Source organism: Mus caroli, unplaced genomic scaffold (genome assembly GCF_978045245.1).
Source record: "Mus caroli unplaced genomic scaffold, Mus_caroli_1 scaffold_9, whole genome shotgun sequence".
Taxonomy (NCBI): domain Eukaryota; kingdom Metazoa; phylum Chordata; class Mammalia; order Rodentia; family Muridae; genus Mus; species Mus caroli.
The window spans coordinates 111,404,119-111,428,770 of NW_028227264.1; the positions used below are offsets into that span (position 1 = coordinate 111,404,119).

The following is a 24,652-nucleotide window of genomic DNA, read 5'->3' on the forward strand; positions in this document are numbered from 1 at the left end:
TCCAGTGGCTCATTTGTTCGTTTCTAGCTTGTGTGCCTTCCAAGCCAGTAAATGATAACCTGGCACGCAGTTGGCTTCTTGTTATGTATACAGAGCCAGAACATAATAATATTATTAGACGGAGGTCCAAAGAGAAGGCTTCCGGAATCGGATTTGAAATAATGGGCAGCTTGCTTGTTTGGCCTCCATGTTTAACTCCAAGTGATGGTTTAAAAGTGTGTGCAGATAAATATGTCATTGTTTTGGAGCAAGTGACAATTGTGTTTTCCTTTCAGTAGGAATTACAGCTGAGGACATAGACACTCAACAGTAAACGGCCTGGAGCTGGGGATGGGAGTGTCCATTCATTTCTTCTCTGCAGGAGAGATGAGAATCAGGAATACGTGTGTGAATCATTGAGTTGAGTGGCTGGAAATTCTGTCTGCTGCTCTTCTATTGACTACTCTTCTGGACTGCATTATTTACTTCAGGTGCAGAATCCTGGGCAGGATTTGGCTGTTAAAGCATCAGGGTGACTGGTGTTCGTATCCATAGAGAGCAGAACAATAATCAAGCTTCATAATGGACGGTGTGCTACGAGAGTGTCAATTTTGACATCAGAAGTGCCTGACTCAAAGCCGACACCTACCTCTCACAAGCCACTTGACCTTGGACAATCTGCTTGCTACCTTACGGGAGTCTTTCTTTCCTTCTTTGTAAATGGAAACATTGGTATCTCCTTCCCCGTGTGGCTCTGATGATTTATCCGCTCTTTAGCCACCCTCGCCTGCCCTCTCTCTCTCTTTCCCTGATACTCCTCTTCTCCTTTAAAAGCCATTTTCCTCCTTCCTTTCCCTACTTCCTTTTCAGTGCTGAGGATTGACCCACTGCCAATTGCTACTCCCGTGTCCTCACCCTGAGGCCGGGGTTCTCAGGCTTCTTCCCACGGCTGCAACCCTTTCATATACTTTCTCATGATGCGGTGACTCCCAACTATAACGTGATTTTTGTTGCTGCTTCAGAAGTGTAATGTTGCTACTGCCATGAATCATAATGTAATCATCTGATATGGAGGATATCTAATATGCTACCCTCATGAAAGGTTCATTCGGCCCCCAAACAGGTCGCAACCTAGAGGTTGAGAGTCACTGCACCGAGGTGCCATTCCCCAGCCACAGGAGTTTCTAGACTGTGGATAACCTGTAAGCCAACTGGCCACTGATCATATTACAGTGGAGTGTAGAGAAGAGCTACCAATTAGCTGTTGAACAGAAGGCATATGTACACATCACTGTATTTTTCTATTTACTTCCCTTAGTATCCAGTTCTCTTAAGTCAGCGGCAATGGGCTGCTACTGAATGGTTCTGTTGGCAAGGAATGTGTTGGGGTAGGTGGGGGAAGGATGGTGTGTGTGTGTGTGTGTGTGTGTGTGTGTGTGTGTGTGTGTATGGGAAAGTCCCAAGTCCTTCAAAGAGCTCTGACTTGCTTTGGTCTTCATTCACACGAGGAAGCATAAACAGAAGGCTGTGTTTGTTTATGACTCTTGAAGCCGTCAGTCTGCTTCAGGTATCAGGTGGCATATAGTTTTGACACTGGCTTTCACTCACGGAGACGTACAAACCCTCTTAGGAGCAGCCTTTCAGAACAGACGTGTTCCCTGCCGATTCAGAACCGGAAGACAAAGCTGCAGTAACTAAATGGGGCCAAGAGCATCGCCATGAAGATGACCTTGGAAAGACAGTTCCAGCACTGCAGAATGTGTGTGAGGGAGGGGCAGGGTTATTGCTCTCTCCACTCTCCTTCCCCACAGAAGAATGCTTGCAAATTGCTTCAGCAGGCTTTTTCACACAGCCCTCGCCTGAAGACGGTCTCCTTGATTACACATCTGCCGAGTTCAGCATCTTCAAAGCACTAGTATCTTAAGCACAGTAATTTCATCTCAGTGCAAACTGATGCGAATGGGTAATACTGCTATAGCTACATGTTTGTGAGGAGACACTGTCCATGTGTCTTTCTGCTCTCACATCTTCTATGCTGGTTTTAGCTAAATGACATGAGATAATGAAGAGAAGGGAAATTCCATTTTATTTCAAGGCAAAGTTCTATGCACATATTAGAATAATTCTTGATTTATTGGGTTATCTAAATCAACCCACGACTTGGCCAAGAGGTGGTGGGACAGATGTTTTAAAATTTCATCCTGTTTTCCCTCTAAGCTCTGCCTTGACAGTCATGCCTACTTGAGAACATACACACTTCTTTTTAAGGTTTTTGATATTTGGTTCCTTTGCACTTTTGTTGCCTCCAATAGGACACTCTCTTCTGGTTTTATAAAAATTCTGTTTTTCATTTCACCCATGGCCCGCCGTAGTGTTCACAGATCTGAAGATTAAGATTACTGCTGCAACTGAAATGAAGTGACGCTGTGAAGAGAAAAGGGAAAGCCTTTGTTCTAAGTGTCTTAGCTCCCTTACATCATTGCTCCATAGTCCATGGATTCTTTTATTCACTGTCCTGGATAGTTTTATGTCAACTTAAAACAAGCTATAGAATCACATAAAAGGAAGGGACCTCAATTTAGAAAATGTAGCTCTAAGATCCAGCTGTAGGGTGTTTTCTTTCTTCCTTTCTCTCTCTCTCTCTCTCTCTCTCTCTCTCCCTTTCTTTCTTTCTTTCTTTTTCTTTCTTCCTTTCTTCCTTTCTTTCTTTCTTTCTTTCTTTCTTTCTTTCTTTCTTTCTTTCTTTCTTTCTTTCTTTCTTTCTTTTTCTTCCTTCCTTTCTTCCTTTCTTCCTTTCTTTCTTTCTTTCTTTCTTTCTTTCTTTCTTTCTTTCTTTCTTTCTTTCTTTCCTTTATATTTATTTATTTAAAACTCCAGATTTTATTCCCCTCCCAGTGCCCCCTCCGACTGTTCCACATCCCATACCTCCTCCCTGCACCCCTGTCTTCACGAGGATTTCCCCACCCCCACCCCCCACGCCACCAGACCTCTAAACTCCCTGGGGCCTCCAGTCTCTTGAGGGTTAGGTGCATCTTCTCTGACTAAACCCAGACTGGGCAGTCCTCTGCTGTATATGTGTTGGTGGTCTCATATCAGTTGGTGTATGGTGCCTGGTTGGTGTTCCAGTATCTGAGAGATCTTGGGGGTCGAGGTTAATTGAAACAACTGGTCCTCCTACAGGGTCATCTTCCTCCTCAGCTTCTTCCAGTTTTCCCCTAATTCAACCACAGACGTCAGCAGTTTCTGCCCGTTGGTTGGGTACAAATATCTGACTCTTTCAGCAGCTTGTTGGGTGAGAGCCTAGCCCATTGTGAGTGGCACCAACCCTGGACTAGAGCCCTAGGTTCTGTCAGAAAGCAGGCTGAGCAAGCCATGATGAACAAGACAGTAAACAGCACCTTCCATCACCTCTGCCTCAGCTCCTGCTTCAGGTTCCTCCCCTGCTTGAGCTCCTGTCCTGACTGCTTCAGTGATGAACAGCAGATTTGGATTCACAAACCAAATAAGTACTGTCCAAGCTGCTTTGGTCATGGTGTCTCATCACTGCAGTAGAAACCCTAACTAGGGCATTCATTATAAATCACCAGATAGACCTTTTGATTTTGTTGTAGGCTTTTCTGACTAACCAAAAGAAATTATGCAAGCATTTTAGATATTTCTAGATTTGGGATGTAAAAATGTTGAAAATGAAGCAAGTTGAAGTGCCAAATTTATAGTAATTCTCACAGAGCTGTTATGGTTCAAAGATCTTTGGACTGCTATTTAAAACTGATTGTGTTAGTGTGTTAGTTCCTTTTCTTTTGTTGTGAATAGACCCCATGAGTAAGGCAACGTGAGAAGAAACAGTTTGGGGACTCAGAGAGTGAGAGTCCATCCACCATGACCATGTCAGGGAGCATGGCTGTCAGCAGGCAGACATGGTGCTGGAGCTGTAACTGAGAGCTTACGGTTGATCCACAAGGGTGAATCAGAGAACTAAGAATGGTTTTTGCTTTTGAAACTTCAAAGCTCACCTTCGTAACACACCTCCTGCAACAAGGGCACACCTCCTACTCTTTCCCAAACACTTGGATCCACCAGGGACCAAACATTCCAATAAATGATCTTATAGGGACCATTTAAATCCAAACTGCCATATTGATATGCAATCATTCGTTCAAAATCAAATCACAATTTCAGTATGTTTTGTGAAGAACTAGGAGCATCTAGGCATGCCTTCAGGTGGCAAATTCTGCTCAGAACACAGATGTATGCTCAGATTTCCTGTGCATCATTCTGTATTTGATCCATTCAGGAACTGTAATAGAAATGGAATGAGGATTCCCCAAACACTGCGACTCATACAGATCCATTCACGAATACTTCTGCACAGAGAAATGAAAAAGAGGAAGATTTGTCCCCTGGTTCTTGTGGGGACCCAGACTGTGATACATGGGAATGTCACCGTACGTCTGGCAGGAGTATTGGGTGACAGCCATGCATCGTGGAGAGGATTTTCTGGAATAATATTCTTGATAGGAGTAAAGACAAAGGAAAGAGAGAGTTTCTCAGGTTAGAGGATTGGCAAAGGCCTGGGAAAACTATATTTTTAAAGTCATAATCTGAGGTAAAAATGGTGTAGTCCTGGGAGCTTTAGGTTATGGCTAAAACTGACAATTATATCAGAAGAGTAAAAAAAAAATCACTCACACACATGTACATGTATACACACATTCACATACACACATAGGTAGACAGAGGGGGGAAAGGGAGAGAGAGGCAGAGGCAAAGGCAGAGAGGAAGAGAGGGAGGGAGAGGCAGAGGAAGAGAGGAAGAGAGGGAGAGAGGGAGAGGGTGAGGAAGAGAGGGAGGGAGAGGCAGAGGAAGAGAGGAAGAGAGGAAGAGAGGGAAAGGGAGGGATATGAAAAGGATAAAAAATTAAACCATGTCTGAAACTCTCCCATCATCACTTGTGATCTACCCAGCACCATGTGAATGCTTTGTAAACACCTCAAAGTCACCATTTCACAGCTAAATCCACTCTCTTCTTCCTCTAGATACCCCAAATTGTTTTTATTTTGTTCTTTTCTTATGTCAATGGCATCTTTATTCTTCAAGCCATCTGGGGTTAAAAATGAATACACGTTGATTCTTCCCTTTCATTCCCAGCATCCAATCAGCCGACGAGTCTCATTACCCCTGAAATCTCATTTCGTGTATCTCTTTACTCGGTTACCATGGCAGTGCTTGATATGAATCCTTCATTTTCATTTGCTTATGATTTTGCAAATAAGTTTCCAAATTGGCCTCTGACATCTGTCTCTTGACTCTTCTATTCATTTGTACACTAAAACCAGTGACGGAGACTCACATGTCTCCTTGTCGTGCCTCTCTGTTGCTTGCCAACTTGTGGGAGTTTCATTCAGTGAGTTGACTTCAAGCCTCTTAACCCATCTAAACTCCCACAAGCTGAATCCAGTCTACCTGTTCACCTATATTCATCTCCTACCTGGACTGTAAGTCATTCAAGCACTGAAGATGCTACTTACGGAGACATCTTTTCTTCTTCAAAGATCCAGCTCCAACCCCACTTCCTTCATACAGTCTTTTTTTTTGCTCTGCCATTCCCCTCAACTATGAACTTTCTGACACCCTAGTATTATAATATATATTAACATTACAACATGCATGGCCCTGCTACTATTCCTGCTACTTTGGTACCTGATCTGCTGATTTGGTGTATGCCAGTGATACACCTCACATTGTGTTAAGCACCTAATTTGTATTATTTGATTTAAATGTTAGGACATCAAGTCAACTCTAATATCTAGTCTCCATTTTCACAATCAAGGAAACCAATATTAAATAACTTGCCTCATGGCAAACAGTATATCAAATCCAGATCCATTTGGTACCAAAGTATATTCTTTTTCATTAGACTACTAGTTCTCATCTTGCGGGTCATGACCCTTTTGAGAGGGGTCGAACAATCCTTTCATAGGATCAGAAAACACAAATATTTACATTGTGATTCATAAAAGCAGCAAATTTACAGTTATGAGGTAATAATGAAAATAATTTTATGGTTGAGGTCACCACAACATGAGGAATTATATTAAAGGGCCGTAACATTAGGAAGGTTGAGAAGCACTACATTAGACCATCTTGCCTTTGTGTGGTCAAGGGCTCTCTGACTGATATGTTTGCTTTCTATACCTCCTAAAACAGCGACTATAATTTGCATGCAGGGCTTTTATGGAATGGAATCCTGCAGTTGCTGACAGACAAGTCATGGAGTAATCTTCATGTAGAGTCTGAGGTTGAGAAGCATAGAACCCGCAAGTGGAGAGACTGGTTCTGGGTGCCATTATTTGAGCCTCTTATCAACCTAGTTCTAGATTCGAACTTTTCAGGTGAAAGAACTAACAAAGTCCACTGTTCAGCAATTACATTACTAGAGTGATCACCAGAAAAAAGGGTGTATGACATAGTTTCATCAATAAATGAACAAAATTGATATTATAGGCCTGTGTACAAGAGGGTGAATTAAGGGTTGTTTAATGTACATGCAGGCTGTCTTAGAGAGAACTCATTCTGGAATAGTATTTTTATTAGTATTTTCCAAGTTTTACCAGTAGCTTAGAAGAAAACATCCATGGGTGAATGCAAATGCCTAAAGATCATCCATGTATTGCTCACCTAGAACTAGATAGATAAGAACCGAATCCAGCATAATTAAGAACTCTATCAAGGAAAAAGAACAGGGTGTCCAAATTGGTGTTAAAAATCAGAATATACATGAGAAAGCCTCTCTGAGACTAGAGAGACAAGGTTAAAGATAGGAAGCCAAAGCCATTACATACCCAGACTCCTCAAAGGCAAAAGTGACATTAAGATCTGTCAGGTACAGGTTCAAATCTTAACCTACTAAGAGAAGCTTTACCCAGCAGCTGACTCAGATGAAGAGGCCCACAGCCAAATGATGGATGGAGTTTGGGTGCTCTTATGGAAGAGTTAGGGGAAGGATTGAGAATCCTGCAATGGATAGGAACTCCATAGGAAGACCAACAGAGTCAACTAACCTAGGCCCTTGGGGCTCTCAGAGACGGAACCACCTACCAAAGAGCATACATGGGTGGTGGGACCTATACCCACCCCCATACATATGTAGCAGATGCTTAGCTCGGTCTTCGTGTAGGTTCTGGGCAACTGGAGCAGAGTCTATCCCAAAAGCTGTTGCCTGTCTGTAGGGTAAGTTCTTCTAGGTGGGCTGCCTTGTCTGGCCTCAGTGGGAAAGGACCTGATGCACCAGGGTGGGGGGATACTTAGGGGGGCTTCCACTCTCTCAGAGGAGGATGGGAAGGGGATGAGGAAAAGGATTGTAGGAGGGGTGACCAGGAGTGTCAGCAGTGATCAGGATGTAAAGTGAATAAATAAATTTCAGTAAAAAATAGGGAGAGAGGGAGAAGGAAAGGGAGAGGGAGAGGGAGAGGGAGAGGGAGAGGGAGAGGGAGAGGGAGAGGGAGAGGGAGAGGGAGAGGGAGAGGGAGAGGGAGAGGGAGAGGGAGAGGGAGAGGGAGAGGGAGAGGGAGAGGGAGAGGGAGAAGGAAGGAAGGAAGGAAAGAAAGAAAGAAAGAAAGAAAGAAAGAGAGAGAGAGAGAGAGAGAAAGAAAGAAAAGGACTCACCAAGTGGTGTACTATTTGGTCAACAGCAAATTGGCTGCAACAGCATCATCAGCAGTACCCTGAATTACAGCGATGTGAATGAAATTGGGGTTCCTTATCAATGCGCTTTGGAACATTGGAAATTTTAGTGTCCAATTTTCAGCTGATTGATTGTGTATGGTCTTGATGTTAGAGTGAAATTTAGTATTTGAATTGTTTACGGTTTTAATGTATTTTTCCTTACGAGAGTAAACCATAAAGTTATAAAATGCACAAACCACAAGTTATAAACCACAAGTTATAAAATGCAAATGGTTTTTTAATCTCATAATCACAGCCTTTCCAGGGTGACTATTTATCTGACAAAGGAAGGGGGGCATGCTGCAGGTGGGGTGCTCATCAGCAGGTTTTAAATAGAAATGTGAAAGTCTACCAAAGACATCAAAGTTTTGCAAAGGAAAAGCTTGAATTTTATAACATCCAATTTCAATTTCAGGAGTCTGAGGGGAAAAAAATACAATGAATGTCACCAGGGCATTTTTAATTTACACCCAATTTTTTTTATTCACTTTTTATTATTTGGCTGAAATAGAATTTGTAAAATCCCAGCTGGGATTGTGAGCTGTTCTGTTGTTTCCCAGGATACGGGTTCCAGTGGCTGTATTTGATGTCTGTACTCAAGTAAATCCACCCACACGGCCCACTGAAGCTCGGTGGGCTTGGCATTTTCTCTCTTGAACAGCATCCAGCATAATGTGGCTTACTGGAAACATCTCTCCAGAATGACTCAGCCAGTCGTGGAAGCATTTCTTTCTGTGGAATTCTTCCTTTTTCTCTAAGAATGAACATAGAGCACATTATTTGGGAATAAACAAATCAGAAAGCATTTCCAGTAATATCTTGTGTGTGTGTGTGTGTGTGTGTGTGTGTACAGGCTGTGGAAGATGAAAAATTCTTGGCTGAGATCTCCCCCTCCTACCTAAATGTTTCAGTAAACACAGTCTCACTGGATCGATTGCCAAAATTTCCAGCTGAAAATAGAAAATGAAGCTGCTTTTCCAGATGGAAAAAAATGGGCTTCTTATGTCTTCAAGATGTCTAGAATTTACCTGACCTAGTGCCACCCACAGAGTACACACTTGATGTCTCTAAGCAAAGTTGTGTTAAGTCATATGACATCTCTTGTAAAGACTTGTGGGAGACCGTGCTGAGTTGCCACCGCTGCCGCTGCCACCATCGTGCCAGCCCCACGGGTCTCAGAGGGGTGGGTGACTCTCCAGGATGGGAGACAAGCCAATTTGGGAGCAGATTGGATCCAGCCTTATTCAGCATTACTATCAGTTATTTGATAATGGCAGAACCCAACTAGGCACAACTTACACTGATTGATGCATCATGCAATTCCAGGGGAAAGCTGCCATTGTAGAGAAGTAATCTAGCCTTCCATTCCAGAAAATTCAGTATAGTATCGAGGCGCAGGACCTACAGCAGATAGCTGCATCATCAGCATGGTTGTTGGCCAGCTCAAGGCTGATGAAGATCCCATCATGGATTTCCACCAGATGTTTCTATTAAAGAACATCAACGATGCTTGGGTTTGCACCAATGACATGTTCAGGCTTGTCCTGCACAACTTCGGTTGACCTCCTCCTGGCCAGACAGTCATGCTGTTTCCTCCTCCTTCTTCCCAATCCCAGCTCACTCCTCCAGATGCTCCAAATATCATACACCAACAAGCAGAGCCAGGCGGGAGCGGGTGCAGGGCGCTTCTGTCACCACAGTGCTGTGCATGATGTTTGGATGCTAGATGAGTCGCCATTTGACAGGAAAAGTTTGTGCTGTACCAGTACATGCCTTGGAAGGACTTAAGTAATGCAAAAGATGGTCGGGTTTTGTTTTTGTTTTATTTTGTTTTTTTTTTTTTTTTTTTAATCTACTGACAAGTTGCTTTAGTAATCCAAAGAAGTGAAGGAGAAACAGCTGCCTCACCAACTGCCCAGATACTGATTTGTTCAGATGTTTCATGATACAATAAAGCCACAAAAACTTTCTCAACAACAACAATGACGACGATGATGACAACAACGACAACAACAAAAAGACATGTGAACTACAGGTAGATAAAGGCCTCAATTGTTCCTCCTTTGCCTTCCTTCATTTCCTGATAAATTTCAGGAAACATTCTCCAGTAACTATGGCATCCTCAAGGCTCATAATTTCAAATCCTTTTGTCATTTGAAGGAGTTGGATGTTGTGTGCACTTTTACAATAATCCCTTATGTTTTGAGTTGAACACGTTTGAGAAGTTTTTCATCATCATTTAAAACCTATTACTATTGTCAATGTGTGTGTGTGTGCAGTGTATATGTGTGGGAATGTGTAGCGTGGTCTACATGGAGGTCAGAGGACAAGTTTGTGGAGTTGCTTCTCTCCTAACACCTTTACACAGTTTCCAGGGGTAGAACTCTGGTGGCCATGACACCTTTACCTGATGAAACTTTTGCTAGCCCCATTTATTTATTTTTAAACTGTGCGCCTTAAGTAGCGCAGGCTGGCCTCCAAGTCATTGCTTAGCCAAGGATAACTGATCCTCTGATCCTCCTGACTCTACCGACAGAGTATGGGACTACAGAATCTGCCATCAACTGAGTTTATATGGTACTGGGGATTGAATCTAAGAGCTCCACGCAAGCATTTTGTTTGTTTGTTTTTTTGTTTTTTGGGGGTTTTTTGTTTTTGTTTTTTTTTTTTTTTTCGAGACAGGGTTTCTCTGTATAGCCCTGGCTGTCCTGGAACTCACTCTGTAGACCAGGCTGGCCTCGAACTCAGAAATCTGCCTGCCTCTGCCTACCAAGTGCTGGGATTAAAGGTGTGTGCCACCACCGCCCGGCTTCACGCAAGCATTCTTATCAACTGCACTGCTCCCTGACACCCGAGCTGTTCTTTAGGTAGAAGCTTTTCGAAACTACGAAAATGTTTTTTTTTTTTTTTAAATTATTGACTGTTGTCCTCATGCTGGCAATAGAGAAGGAAAAGACAAGGCCATAAAGTTTGAGAGAATGAGAATGGAAGAAAAAAGCAACCTACAGAACATTTCTTAGTAAATCATAATAACTACTGTTCTCCGAAGTGTACCGCTGTGTGAGTGTTTAGATCATGAATAAAGTCCAAACTGGTCTCCTGGAGCCATGAAATTAAGGAATGTGGAAAAAGGAAGGGCTGCAGGCAGAGCGGCTGTGATGTTCAAAATGGAATGCTTTCATTTTTAGGCATTCCTTTCAATAGAAGTAGTGAGTCATTTAGCTCTCCAGGGCTAGAGATAGCCCCCTCCCCTACCACTGATTTTGTTTGAGGAGTATGAACCTAAGTGAAGACTATGTCGTGAAGCTAGTGAACCTCAAATCCTCCACGTATCCCTCCTCAACTCTGAACCTCTGGGACAACCCTCTCCCCCCCCCCACACACACACACTCTTGTCATGTTTAAAGCCCACCTCTGCGTTTCCAAGGGGAGCAATCATCAGTGGGAAGTGATGAGGGTAACAGATACATGCTCCTCTCTGCAGCAACTGGGTCACCAGTTGGGCTTAGCACTCAGGAGGAAACTTCACTTGCTCAGATATTTACTTTCTTCCCCTTCCGACCTCATAGCTGGCAGTTCTATTATTTAGTTGTTTTACATTTATTTACTTAGTGTATGTATGAGTGTGCATGACTGGAGGTCAGAGGATAGAGGAGGGAGTTGGCACCCCTCTTAGGTGGTTTCCTGAGGTTGAACTCGGGTCATCAGGCTTGGCAGCACGCCTTAACTACCAAGCTACCAAACTCTCTTTCTAGCTCATTTTTTTTTCCATTTGATCATGAATGTTTTCTTCTAAAAACAAGAGTCACCAAACCTCTGAAAAGAACCAGATATAAAATATTATTGTACTTACCAGTCATACAGTCTTTGCTATAAATGCTCAACTCTGCCATTGTGTGTAAAAGTAGGCATAGGCAAATATTAATGAATGGACATGTGTTCCAACAAAGCTATACTTGTAGACACTAATATTTGGACCTCATGCCATTTCATGTGTTGGGAAATAACGACCCTCCTTTTGATTCCTCCACTAGTGTCATTATTCTTATCTCAGAGACTATTTTAAAATGGATAACAAACCTGATTACCCTAGTTGGCTGTAGCTTTGTTAGCCTTTGCCATAAACTGTTAAGTGAGAATCCATACATTGGACTGGTACTGTCAGACAGTATGTCATGAGCATAAGTAAGTGATCTTGGGCTTGGCAATAAAGGGAGATTCTGTTGTACATGTCTAGCAAGTTACCAGATGATACAGCTGCTGGAGACCCACACATCACACCTTGAGCAGCATGGGCTTACAAGCATCACAGAGTTAGGTTCCTCCATGGAAGGGTCTGATTTTGAGAGGGACTGGGCAGAAGTGGAGAACTGTGGTAGAGCTGAGTTGGCCTGTCTAAGTCAGGCTTGGAGAGGTTGGATGCAGGAAGACGTGGGAATAGGGGCTCAGCAGGGTGGTGACTTTTTCTCACCACTGTGGTAATATTTGACAAAAGAAATGTACGGAAGGAAGGGTTTATTTTTATATCATCATTTCAAATACTTCAGTCAACCATAACAGGGAACGGATGACCCTATGCTTGCGTTGAAATCTTATCTGTGTCATGGCTGGAGGCAGGCTTGTTCTGTGTCATGGCCAGAGGCCAGGAAGCAGAGAGGGTGACATGAAGGTGACAGGAATAATATAGTTCCTCCCCTTTCTCCACCAGAACTTGCTCCTGGTGACCTACATCTTCAAGCTAGATCCTACCTCATAGATGTCTGACAGATGTCTCTAGACAATTTTATCATCTTGGGACCAAGTGTTCAAACACATGAGCCTCTGGGGGCTGTTTCTTGTTCAAATCACAACAGCAGATCTTAGTTGTTATAAGGCTATGAGGGCTGCGAGGGAGAAGGCTTTGCTGGTCAGTGATGCCTTTAGCAGTGGTGCTGGTGATCTATGCAGAAGTGCTTGAGAGGTATTTGCTGAATAAACAGAAAGGCAGGAAAGAGAAGTTGGGCTGGAAGGAGATAGAAGAGGGGACAATCATGATCTTAATCTGTGGTACTTTGAGTTGGATTCAGTAGAATCCAAGAGAAGGTAAGGGACACATGTAACTTAGGGTAAAAAATGGCTGGTGATGTCGGGAGGGAGAATTCTGTGTGACACTCACTGGTCAGAGAATGAGCTTTTTCCACCAGCAGAGAAGGAGACTTGACTCAGCAGCACTGCCGGCTGGGAGGAAGAGTTCCAAGTGTGGAATTCTGCTTGCTGTAACTCAGGTGGGTCAGCAGCACCCTTCCATAGATAAGAGCCTCTTCCACAGGTAGAGCCTTTGCAAATGTTCTTATGCAGACACTCATTCTATCCTTCATTACACAAAACCAAATTTTGCTCACAAGCATTTGAAGTCTCAAACTTGTGGGTCTACTTATGTTGACCCACATAAGGGCTTCTTCTGTCTTCTCAAGGGCTTCTTCATACACTAATTTAATTTATTCTGCCAGGAACACCAAGGACTCTTTACACAGCAAAAGAAGCTGCTCTGTATATGAGATTAATACTTTGTCAGATGAAATGAGTTTTCTTTTCTCTCCTTAAGCACATTCTTTAACTTCACAAACTCCGAGGAAAGAGAACTCACTTGAATTTGTTAGAAGGCAGACTGTTCTTGACTGCAGTGAACCCCAAGCACAGCAGTGATATTTAACCAGCCAGCTTCTTGGTCTTCTCCATTCGTAGTCTCTCCTTTTCATCCATTGTACGCACTGTCACCCACTTAATACAGATGCAGACTTTGAGGAAACAAAATGCAGCTGAGGCAGTCTGGGAGGCTGGACCATCTTGGAGTAGCCGCTTTGAAACTGTCCTGGATGCAGATTTTTGAAGAAACACCAGGACCTGGGCATCTGGGACTAGCTCCTTTGACTTCATTGTTGTCTGGTCATTTTACTCTGAACACACACTGGCTTTGAAGACTAACATTGTAGGGACATTTCTGCATTAACACATGTATGGAGCTTGTTGTGTGCACAAATCATCAATCTCTCCTTTCCATCTGCTCTCTACACTGTCATGCAATTAATACTTGTGAGGCAAATCTATAATCCCCATCTCCACCCATCCCCCATTCAAGAAACTCAAATATTTCTCCATGGCCTGCAGTGAAGCCCACACTCATCAGCCTGTTTTTGCAGGAGTACCACCATACAACTTCCATGCATACCTCCAAGAGGCTTTCCATTGTTCACATTTGCCTGCCATTGGTAGCCAGTGACCAAACCAAACTCACTGCTTCCTCACTGATGCTCTTCTTTCCTGCAATGAAGCCAGGCTGTTCTAGGCACCCCAAGCCAACCTCAAAGCTCTGGACCCTGAAGTCCTCTAAGTCCAGACCAAAGCTTCTACAGCTTCCTATTTGTGGGACAAGGCACAGAGAGGGCACACGGCTCTGTCTCTAGAGTGCAAAGTCAAGGTGAAATTGGGTCCATCTTAGCTGATGCTCGATCTCCAGTGCCTAGAGCAGCTATGAGTGCAGAAAGGTGATAAATCAATATTTATGAAATAAAAGAATGAGTGGATACATGACAGTATATATTACATAAATGTAAGTGCTAGCATACAAATGCCTAAAAATGGGTTGAAATCAAGTGGGTTTATTAAGTTAGATTATTGTTTTTTACTTTTACTCTTCCTTTGAAGGCAGTGGCCAATGATAAATATCCTAGGTCCCGGATGGAGACATGACCTGTAGACCCTCTTGAGCTGCTGTTATCTCTCAGCTATTGTGCTGTGTGCCTTACAGCGTACCTCATTTTAATTGTCCATAGGAATTCTATAATGTAGGCCTTATTCTTCCCATTTTCCAGATGGAGAAGCAAAAGCTCAGAGAAACCTGACCTCGTCACGGATTGAATGAGTGGCAGAGCGGGACTTTTAAACGCCAAGTCCTCTGATGCATGCAGCATCTGTTTATGACAAATAAATTTCAAAAGCAGGAAGCAAAGCTGTGTATACTTGCTCAGAAGAAAAAAAAATCACATTTCATCATGATATTGGATGGTATCACTATGCTTCTATATACCCAGTGCTGAGTGTATTTTTAAATAAGCCAATGACGTTGTTAATGAATTAATGAAATAATAGTGAGTTACAGAGATAATGATTAGGAAGAAGCTATTCTTAGGATAGGGTGGTAGCTCAGTTAGTAGCAAGCCTGCGTAGCAAGCACAAAGCCCTGGGTTTGATCCCTGTTACAACATCGAACCAGGTATAGTGGCACATACCTTTCTTCCTAGCACTTGAAGAATAGACACAGGAAGATCATAAGTTCAAGGCCATCTTTGGCTTGCATAGAGAGTTCCGAGCCATCCCAGACACAATACCCTGTCAGTAAATAAGCATTTTACTGAACAGAAGATAAAAGAGCAAGCCATTCTTCCCTATCAGAAGATATGTGGCCAGTGCGCAAGCACCAGGTGATATTTTTTCCCCTAAAGAACAAGGTTGATTCCAAAGTAGAAATAAGTCTAAATTAACAGAGTATCTTACTACTGTCCTGAGAGTAGACAGGTCCTACAGCTCATGTCTTTAATCATGGTTCCATAAGTACCATTTGGAGATGCTGTCTGACTATATAGGCTGGGAACTAATGGGGCTTGCAGTAATGAGCCACCATCAGCAGCAGACCCCAGAGCTGGGCAATATTAGCTGCAGTAGGTAGTCTATTTGAATCACAGAAGTATCCAACAATTTAAAACTTCCACATGAGAACCTTCGGAGAAATTCAAGTTGTTCACAGGTTTTCAACAGGCATTCTCACCCAAATCAAAAAGTGACAGTGAATCTGCATCTTAAGACCTTCTGAAAGGAAAGCGCATGCCCTGTTGGTTGCTGCCTTATCTTGGAAAGTTGCCTTGCTTCTCCTGGTTCCAACTCAGTGAGTCCCGTTTCAGTTGGCTTCAATGATTAAGTAAGAATTGCATGAGCAGCATTTGCCACCCCGATCAATATGGACTTTAATTATTAAATCGACTCCATGTTGTATTGACTCTAATACTGCTTTCAACGTATTTGTGAATTTTCCCCAAGGCATGGATGGAGAAGCTAGACTGAAAGGGAAGAAATTGGTCCTGATACTTAAGAGACCTCCATACATATTTTATTTGCAACACCCTCATAGGGAATTGAAGTTCTTAGAGTCATTTTTAGATATGTTCAGTTCTTTTTTTTTTTTTGACAGACACCCCAGAGTCTGTTCCAGGCGGCACACTGCTGAAACTACTATTGATTCTGATCTTATTGCATAGGGATAAATCTTACCTTACAATAATAAAAATTCTTGGTAGTTATTATTCTATAAATCTGAGACTCTCTCTGTAGGGTAAAGATTATTGTCATCACTTGCGTAGTCAAATTAGACTATGTAATCTGTCACCTACAGATAGGCCAGAAGCGACAAAGTTATGTCCTAAGTCAAGATCTGCCTGATTCCAAGAATGCACTTTTGTGCTGAAGCACACAGATATGGGGCACATGGTCAGAGGCTGACACGTTCATCTCGCTAATCAAGTGTGGGTGCAGGGACAAAATTCTACTGTAGGTGGAATAGAAGAATGAAGGAAACACAGTTTTTAAGAAGGTCACAGTTCTGGAGGGGAAACAAATGAGACTCATAACGTACACCTTGGGACACGTGTGGTGATCAGAGGACAGCAAATGAGACTCATAAAGTACACCTTGGGACACGTGTGGTGATCAGAGGACAGCAAATGAGACTCATAACGTACACCTTGGGACACGTGTGGTGATCAGAGGACAGCAAATGAGACTCATAAAGTACACCTTGGGACACGTGTGGTGATCAGAGGACAACTCACGGAAGTTATTTCCTTCTTTCCACTTTGTGGGTTCTGGAGATCAAGCCTCAGGCCATGAGGCTTGGAGGCAAGTGCTCTGATCCACGGAGCCCTCTACTTAGTTCACTCTTAAAAGGAGTTTCCACGGTCATTGAGCAGTTTTATAATTCTACAAGGCACAAGCCGTAGTTAGCATCATGACTGGCTTAGAGCTGGAGAGCCAGGTGCAGAGGGCGAGGGGGCCACAGCTATTTTTGTGGAGTTGTTGTGAACTCAGGAAGCTTGGCCCCCTAGTTTCCACTTGTAAGCTTTAGTGAGAAGTGGGAGCCCAGAGGCCGCAAATAAAGGAGCAGAATCTTAGGCCACACCCTTGAGGACTCTGGCTTAATGACTGCCCCATAGCCTTGTGCTGTGGGTATGTTAAACCATCCTTTAGGAGACACTGAGTCATTACATTCATTTACTGCTATTGAAATCCGCCTGTCCTACCAAAGACAAAGAAAATAATGTGAAATAGTGACTTTCTGGAGTGACCTCTCTATTGATCCTCTATTATGTGTTCTATCTATCTATCTATCTATCTATCTATCTATCTATCTATCTATCTATCTATCTATCATTTATCCAGCTATTATCCATCTCCATCACTAACTCCTATCATTTTATCATCTACAGCACTATCATCTACCTATCTTTGTATTTTACCACATTTATTCTATTTCCATATGTAAATCAGTTTAATTCAAAGGTTAGGCCCATTCAGGAATGAACCTGTGACAATTGCAGGAAGAAGCAACCCTTTGTCCCTTTGTTACTGGATCCTTTATGACCCAAGATGTGTTCTTTTAGTCTCCAAATGGGGTCACAGCTAATGTTTGTTGTATTAGTCATTCAAAATATCTAGCTTTTTTCTTTACCTCTAGTTCTTTTAACTCTCTGCTACAATTCTCATAACAGTTGTGCTACAAAGATGTGCTGTCAAGGTCTACTGCCTCCTGAAATCACAGCTAGCATGATAAGTTGAAAAATATTTGTTAAAATAATTTTTAAATCCATTTTTCCTTTCCCAGCTCTGGCTTGCAGAATGATGGCTCTGAGACTAATTATTAATAAATAAATAAATGCCGAGGCCATAAGGGCTACACAGAGAAACCCTGTCTCGAAAAACAAAAACAAACAAACAAACAAAAAGAATATGAATATTGTATTCACAAAGTCCTCAGTGATCACAGTCACCTCTAACCTGGAACAATTCATACCACCTGGGTTTCTCCCTTAAGGTCAATGTCCTTAGATCTGATGGAGCAAAACTTTGCTGGGCTAACTCCTGTCAACTCCTTCACTAAGAGAAACAGAGTGAGAGATGGGAGCATTGGCTGGGAGAAAGGAAGGGAGGGAGCTGAGAGGACCAAAGTCTTGTCAGCAGGCTGGCTGGCTCACAACACTGCAGAAGGGTGAAGCCAACAGCTCTGAGTGACAGTGTATGCAAATCCTTCCTGTGGTCTCAAACTCCCATGGAGTCAACACCCTGTGTGGTCATGCATCTCCAAAGAAGTGGTTTTTCTTTCTCTGATCCTGTGCCAGGAAGCTCTGCATTTCTAGGCCTAAGTATTGGAAAGGGACATTCTCAACTGATGCTTGGTATTATAGAGGCAGCCTGAGTGGATCTCACCTAGCTCATAAACCCTCCTGTGAGAATAAAATTATTTTTACTTATCTATCTTCTTTAGATAGGGGATGTGTCATTGAACTAAACACTTTGTAAAGAACGAATCGATCGATTTCCTTGGGGCAAGATGGAATAATTGAGACATAATGTTTATGTTTCCAACTGAATCACTGAAAAAATAAACCAGGCAGAAATCATATGAAACAAGGGGAATTACACCAAGAACAGACCATGAAGGCCAGATACAGCGATGAGGGATGAACAAGATGAATTCCATCCATCGTGGCTCTGACTTATGTCTGAACTGACAGAGTTTCCACTTGCTGTGCAGTGTGGGTGGATTGGTGTTCTGATGGGGCCAGTGAACTCAGGGAGTGAAGAAGGCGAATGTTGACTTGGGCAAGACACAGGCTACATTTGCCTCCAGGCAGTGTTTCAAAGGGGCAGGGAGCAGCAGAGAGAAGTAGAAACATCTGCTGAAGATCTTCATCAAGCCTAAGGAGCATGTTGGCTAGCACACATGGGTGTGAGACTCCACTTCCTTTCTAAAGAACTACCCGGAAACATTAAAAAGAAGAGTACCCCAGGCCCACTCTACCAAATCATCCCCAAGGTACTTGGGAGGTACCAGAGGGCTTCGCTTGGATATAGGAGAGCAATGATACCTCCACCCAGTATTGCTCTGAAAATACACAATGAACCTCAGAGGTGTGACTCCAGAGGGAGAAAGTAGTTCTAAGTAATACAGCTGTGCCTAAGGCGAAACTGAGAAATACCTGTAGACTTTCAGAAGTCCTCAGCATGCACCATAATGGAGCTCAGTGCCTGTCACTGGGTGAAAGATGATTAGTCATTCAAAGAAATATGAAGATAGGAAACATGAAGAAGAATAAAATATGACCAAGAACTAGTGTAAATCTTGGCAGACAAATGCCTTTAAATAATTACTGTGCCTATACTCTGTAGTCAAAACCGAAGATTAAAAACTATAAAGAGAGCCGGGCGTGGTGGCGCACGCCTTTAATCCCAGCACTCGGGAGGCAGAGGCAGGCGGATTTCTGAGTTCGAGGCCAGCCTGGTCTACAAAGTGAGTTCCAGGACAGCCAGGACTATACAGAGAAACCCTGTCTCGAAAAAAAAAAAAAACTATAAAAAGAGATACATTGAACTTTCAGACCTGAAAATTATAATACCTTAGATTTAAAAACTATACTATAAGAGATGAACATCATCTGAGACAGTGTTAAGGAAAAGATTGGTAGGGCCACATAGCTCAGTCGTAGAGCCCTTGCCTAGCATATAGGAGGCTCCAGGTCTCTGCTGGCTAACTTACATAGGAAGATGAGAGCTGAAGGATGCTCTATAGACAAGAGGGACAGAATCACCATCTACATAACTGTAGACTTTGTGTGCAAATGAACCAAGTGAAGAGTCCTCACTGGTGCCATAACGGCAAGTAAGTAATGGAGCAGGGTGGGGTTGGTCCCTATTTACTGATTAGATTTCAGGCCTGTTGCATGGGAAGAAATCCATGCCTGCTGTTTTAAACCCTGTCAAAAGCCTATGGCTGGGGAAGTCATGATTTCCTAGTGGGAAATCTCCTGCTCTTGCCTCACTCAATGGACATGACGTGCTCATCAGAATAGCTTCTGAATAATTATGGTTTGCCCACAGTTTAGTGTTGCTGTCAGCCTTGGCCATAGAGGTGGGCATCAGTAACTGCAGACTCAGTAACTGTTCATAGTAGAGAGAACGAGGGACTCTAGAATGCCTAGGTATACACAGGACATCGTATCATCTCCTCCAAGGCCCAAGGACTATGCAGAAGAAGGGATAGAAAGAATGCCAACATGGAAGACTAGCAAGATGGCTCTGTGGATGAGAGCATGTGCTGCAAACTCATGAAGACCCAAGTTCAGATGGCCATTCCACACTGTTAAGGCCATTCTCTTGCTGTTAAGAAGTAGAGACAGGAAGATTATTGAGGGCTTTCTTGTCACTGAGCTAGCTCCAGGTTCTGATGTCCTCTACACACATGAACAGACATGTTCCTTTACACACATGCTCACCCACCAGCACCCGAACCCCTGACACACATGGATACATAACCACACTGCATACACACACACACACACACACACACACACACACACACACGAAGAGTTAGAGGTAACACACATGAAGATTAGGTTGAGTTAGAATGTTATCTTCTGAGAGTGAAAAATGACATAACTGGCACAGTCTTGATCTCAAAGCAGTTGTGATTATCAGCTTAAGACTGGGCCCACAGAGCCACTGAGATGGCCCCTTGGCTAAAGGCAATCGTGGCAAAGTCAGACAACCCGAGTTTGATCTGTGGAACCCACAACGTGGAATGAGAGACCTGACTTCCCGAGTGGTCACATGCCTTCACAAATGGACTGTGGCACTCTCATGCCCCCACACATAAAGTCACGCACATGATAAATGAAAATGTTGGAACAAACAAAAAATAGTAGGGTTGTCGATATTCTGCCATGATATATGCACTGGGGTGTGTGTGAAATCTCTTCTATGTCTTGTGATTTATAGACAGATATCTGTTTCAGGGAAGAGAGTCGCCAGGCCTCACACCTCCCAGAGTATCTATTGGCAGTTAATAGTTACTGGAGCAAGAAAAGGCATTTTCTTTAGTTGTATAACCACTGGTAAACAGCAAATACTGTGTATTTGCAAATAATCCCTCTGTTGGCTAAAGTTTTGATGTCAACTTCACATAGGCTAGCGTAATCAGAGAGGAGGAAGCTTCAATTGAGAAAATGTCTCTAGAAGAACAGGCTACAGGCAAGCCTGTAGGGTATATTCTTAATTAGTGATTGACTTGGGTGGATCCAACCCATGGGGATGGTACCATCCCTGGGTTGATGGTCCTTTAGGTGCTAGGATCTATAAGAAAGCAGGCTGAAGAGGCAACAAGGAACAAGCCAGTAAGCAGCACACCTCCATAGCTTCTGTGTAAGCTCCTGTCTGCAGGTTCCTGCCCTGTGTGAGTTCCTGCTCCGACTCTGTTCTGTGATGAACTCTATACTAAGGAAGAGTAACTAATGACATAAGCCCGTTCCCTCCAATATGCTTTGTTGTTATGGTGATTCATCATAACCATAGCAACCCTAACTGAGGTATCCTCATCCAGGATGCTATAAGAAATCCTAATAAAACAACACAAAAACCACCAGGGAGGAAGAGTCTTAGTGAGGGTGGGAAGTGAGGAAGTAATGAGATGTGAATATGATTAAAATGCACTATATACATGTATGATAGTGTGCAAATGGGAAAGCTAACACTAAGGCAGAAACCAGGTCAGTGAGAACTGGAAGACATTAGAATAGAAAATATTCAAAATGAAACAGACAAAAAAAAATTAAAAACCTTGATTAAATAGGGCATCAGTGATCTCTGGGATAATTTCAAGCAGCTGAAACTCTTCATTGTTCTTGTAGTAAAATGATTAAAACTACCAAGACCCACTGTATTTAATGTTGTCAGGTTCTTTAAAAACGAAACAAAAATACACATGATTCAAGTATGTGATTAATTTTGGAGAAAGTTCCAAGAGCTGATGAGAAGAAAGCATATTCTTTTGGGTTGGGGTGAAATGTTCTGTAAACATCTGTTAGGTCCATTTGATTTAGGAGGCCATTTAGCTCCAGCATTTCCCCATTTAGTTTTTGTCTGGATGAGCCATCTATTGGAGAGAAGTAGAGTATTGCCCTTGTCTTTGGTCTATAGATGTTAAGAATTGCGGTGTCTTCTTGGTCAATTTTTTCCTCTTATGAGCATGTAGTGACCTTCCCTATTGTTTCTGATGAGTTTTGGTCTGAAGTCTATTTTCTCAGGTACTAAAATAGCTATCCATGTTTGCTTCTTGGGTTCATTTGCTTGGAATTTCTTTTTCTAGTCTTTTACCCTGAGATGATATCTCTCCTTGATGTGAAGGTGTAGTTCTTGGATGAAGCGGAATGATCCTGTTTCCTCATCCACTCAGTCTGTGTCCTTTTTACTGGGAAATCAGACCATCGATCCTGTGAGTTATCAGTAAGCAGTATTTGTTGATTCCTGTTATTTTGATTTTTCCCCCTTCTTTTTATTAGTTGGTCTGAGATTATATATTGCTTATGTTATGTTGGATGTGAGTAATATCTTCAGGTTGCAGTTTCCTTCCAGAGCCTTATGTAGAGCTAGATTTGCATAGATGTTGCTGCTTGTTGAAGCAACAAACCAATATCCGATTTGATTTAAGGTCTACTCCATAAAATGGAACACATCTTCAACACCACTCAGGTGGCCTGAGACTCAATAGGCCAGGAACCTAGAGAAAAACCGAATGCTACCATTTTCCTAGAGAAATATAGCAATAAAATGACTGCCAATGACACTCTGTTACCCTTAAATATCTGTGTCTTGCTCTGCCATCACCAGAGATGCTTCCTTCTGAAGTGGATGGGAACACACACAGACCCACACCTGTGCAACGTGCATGGAATGAGAGACCTTGGAACCCTCAGTTGTAATTGAATGTCTCCATCAAATCCTTGTCCCTCAGGGCTCAGGGAACCCTGAAAAAGACGAGAAGGAAAGATGATAAGAGCCAGGGAAAATGAAGGACACCAAGAAACCAGACTTTCTAAACACAGCAAGGCAGACATGTGACCCCACAAGGCTGTGGCAGCACACACAGAGCCTGTACAGGTCTGGACCAGATGAGGTCCCAGCGCTAAGAGGTAAAGTGAACACATGCCGCCATTCTTAACCCAGAAGCTCTCTCCATCTGACAACCACTTACCGATGGAAAATTGGTTTTCTCCAGCAGAGTCTCACTGGGCATTCAAACCACTCTTTGTTTGTTTAGTTGGGTGATTGGTTGGTTGGTTGGGTGATTGGTTGGTTGGTTGGTTGGTTGATTGGTTGGTTGGTTGGGTGATTGGTTGGTTGGTTGGTTGGTTGGTTGATTGGTTGGTTGGTTGGGTGATTGGTTGGTTGATTGTTTGGTTTGTTGGGGTTTTTCCCTCCCTCCAGACAGCATTTCTCTGTGTAGACTGAGATGTCTGAAGCTCACTTTGTAGACCAGGCTGGCCTCAAACTCAGAGACCTTCCTGCCTCTCCCACTCTGAGTGCTGGGATTAAAGGTATGCACCACCACCTACATGGCTACAAACTATTCTTAAGCCCATGCCTCATGCCCAGCAGTAGATGGCCAACACAAAACAAATTCAATAGTATTCTTGAAGGTTCTTTGTCTCATAATGCTTTGTCAGGGATGCTTCTTCCTCTTCCTCATCTCTTCCTCTTCCTCCTCTCCCCTCCCCCACATCCCCTTTCCTCCTTCTCCTCTCCTCCCTTTCTCACAGGTTTCCAGTTTTACGTGTTTATGGGATTTCTGTGTGTATGTAAACACGTTCATCACTGTCTCTATATGTGTTTCTTGAGTTTTTTCTTTGGCTCTTTTTTTTTTCTCTTCATTATTCCATGGTCTCATTTTTTTGGTTTTATTTTATATTATTTTATTCTATCATCATCATCATCATCTTCTTCTTGTATTTTAGTGAGAAAGAGACAAAAAGGGTGTTGATTTGGGTAGGTGAGGGAACAAAGGTGGCTGTGAAGATAGAAGCAACCAAAATCAGAATATATTTTAGGGGAAAAAATCCAATCATCTAGCCACTCCATTAGCCCACACAAAGACTTGCTCATAAATATTTATAGAAGTTTCATTTGTAACCACCCAAACCAGAAACAACCTAAGTATACACCCATATGTTCTTTGCAAACGCCACATCATCCCTGTGTGGGCATACCCAGACAATGAACATTGCTTAGTAAGGAAAAGGAGTGAACTTGAACTCAGTAGACCACGGATGAATCTCAAAATAGTTATGCACAGGAAAGCAAAGTGGAAAAACAAAAACAAAACAAAAAAAAACAATGTCTTATTCTATTAAATGCTAACCTGTGCAGAGCAGTACTTTGTATTTCTATCACCTGGATGGGACAACCTCTAATTTATGAAGCACAAAATATTTCCATAGTAGATTGGCTTTCTGTCTGTAGGAGTTCATAAGGCAGGATAAGCAATGTAGTAAGAGACATAAAGGCTGGATGTGCACCCTAGTGATGGAGCACATGCTAGGGACAGAGCACATGCTAGGGGCAGAGCACATGCTAGGGACAAAGCACTTGCTAGCACACAGAAATATCTGGGTTTGGTCTTGTGCATGGCAGCACACAGTGGCCCAGAAAAGCTTTGCACCAATAGAAACATTTTTCTCTATATGGTCTCACGAATCTATGTGGACATCAAGAGCCACCAAATTATGTGCCAAGTATTTGGTGGCTAGTTAAGATTATATTGAAGTGATTAAAAGTGAAGTAACCCTTTTCCAAACTATAAAGCAGGTATCTG

The 24,652-nt window shown here is 42.7% G+C and overlaps 1 long non-coding RNA gene and 1 pseudogene across 1 annotated transcript; one reads left to right on the plus strand and one right to left on the minus strand.

Moving 5' to 3' along the window:
• Positions 1-8,873: 8,873 nt before the first annotated feature.
• LOC110302805 (nuclear transport factor 2 pseudogene) lies at positions 8,874-9,282 on the plus strand (annotated as a pseudogene).
• A 13,274-nt stretch (positions 9,283-22,556) lies between these two features.
• Positions 22,557-24,427, minus strand: LOC147002760 (uncharacterized). The gene is made up of 3 exons (XR_015048562.1): positions 24,200-24,427; positions 23,036-23,848; positions 22,557-22,808 (listed from the first exon to the last, which is right to left on the minus strand). It is a non-coding gene; the product is annotated as an uncharacterized LOC147002760 (long non-coding RNA).
• Positions 24,428-24,652: the final 225 nt, after the last annotated feature.